Below are 1,698 nucleotides of genomic sequence, written 5' to 3'. Positions count from 1 at the left end.
GGCGACCGTGGTAGACTGACGTGTCCGCCTCTTCTCTTTACCCTATCCCCGTCAAACGCCCTTAGCCATGTACTACCTTTTTTAACCTTTTTAATGATAACTTTATTTTTTTATCCATTTTATTTCCTTTAGTAGGTATTAGGTTATAGACGATTTTTAAATGACAGTTTTTAGCAAGGTGGTACCCAAACATCACAAACAGTTGTACCAGTCGCGACGACACCCAAGGGACAACACCGTACACAAACACTCCCACAGAAGGTAAGAATGTCCAATTTTAAACACCTAACCTCCCGCATCATATCAAGCACACTCTTACTTTTAATGCACAAACAAAGACAATTGCATCTTCTTACCACACACCCAAGGAACATAAAAATACATAACACTATTCTCGCTTCCACACGATGCTCCAAAACAAACTACAATAATACAGGTCCTCATTAGACACACCATCCTTCCCCTGCTTCTCCTCTGTTGAGACACTGATATATATATTGATAACCCTGGCCCATACTAACCGAACTACTCAAATCTAAAAAGTCGACGCCCTCAACACCAAAACCCCCCAACTTCACTCTCCCACTCAGTGCCATCTTCCATTACTCACGGCCCTCCCCGACTCCATTTTCTTGCACCATTCGATTATCCTCCCCAAACACAAACCTTCACTCCTCCGCACCTGCCCCCTCATACCCCCATTCCTCTATTACCCCCTTTCCTAGAATTCCTCTTCTTTCTCTCCCATACCCCTAACCATGACCCAGCACGACCAGCACTACGTCCCAACACCTCAACTTGACGACTTCTCAACATTAAATTCCGTAGCATTCCGTAGTCTTCCCTCCCCCATATAGTATGACAGTAATATGTAGACAGATCGACTGTCATAGGGAGAGGTGATGATGACCCATCGCCACCAAACCTGACTTGGATGTTAAACATAGGCCTGATCTTGACACGGACTATGAGATCACCTGGATTCAACTAAGTATTTCTAACTGCAAATCACTCTTGTTTGCCGCTTTCTACAGACCCCCATCCTCCAACACAGAATACTTAACCTTCGCACATCTCTCACTCGCATCACTTCAGACAAACACATTTGGATTACGGGTGATTTCAACCTCCATGACATCGACCGTACCACTACATCCCCTTTTGATGCCATTGATACAGACTTCTCAAATCGCATTATTCCCCACAGAAAAATGCGCCAGTTACATGACACCTTCATTTTCGTCATAAATACATTCTGGCTCTGACAAACAGTACTCACACCAACACAAGCCCAAATAAAATACCACACGCCCAACTGGCGATGGAGGCCTTCAGCCATTGTCCACACGCTAGATCTCTTAGTCACAGACAACCCCACATAACAAACACCGAGGTTGTTCCGGGATAAAGTGACCACGACGCAAACCTCCGACCGACCAGACAGCTATGCAGACGTGGACTTATCTTGCTCTTCAATCATAAGGGACATGACGACTTACAGAGACAACTTCCTATCGTCTGACACCTATTCCCGACCTTTTGATGAAAACTGGAATATCCTGAAACACTTCATACACACTTCCATCAGCAATCATTTACCACAAAAAACACCCTTGAGTACACACTCCCTAGGTACACACTCCCCCGGTTCTCTAGAGGTCTACGTAGAAAACAGAGACCAAACGCGAATACTTCAGA

This window comes from Penaeus monodon, chromosome 19 (genome assembly GCF_015228065.2).
Source record: "Penaeus monodon isolate SGIC_2016 chromosome 19, NSTDA_Pmon_1, whole genome shotgun sequence".
In the NCBI taxonomy this organism is placed as follows: Eukaryota; Metazoa; Arthropoda; class Malacostraca; order Decapoda; family Penaeidae; genus Penaeus; species Penaeus monodon.
The sequence above is the reverse complement of the archived record's forward strand: the minus strand, read 5'-3'. Positions refer to the sequence as shown.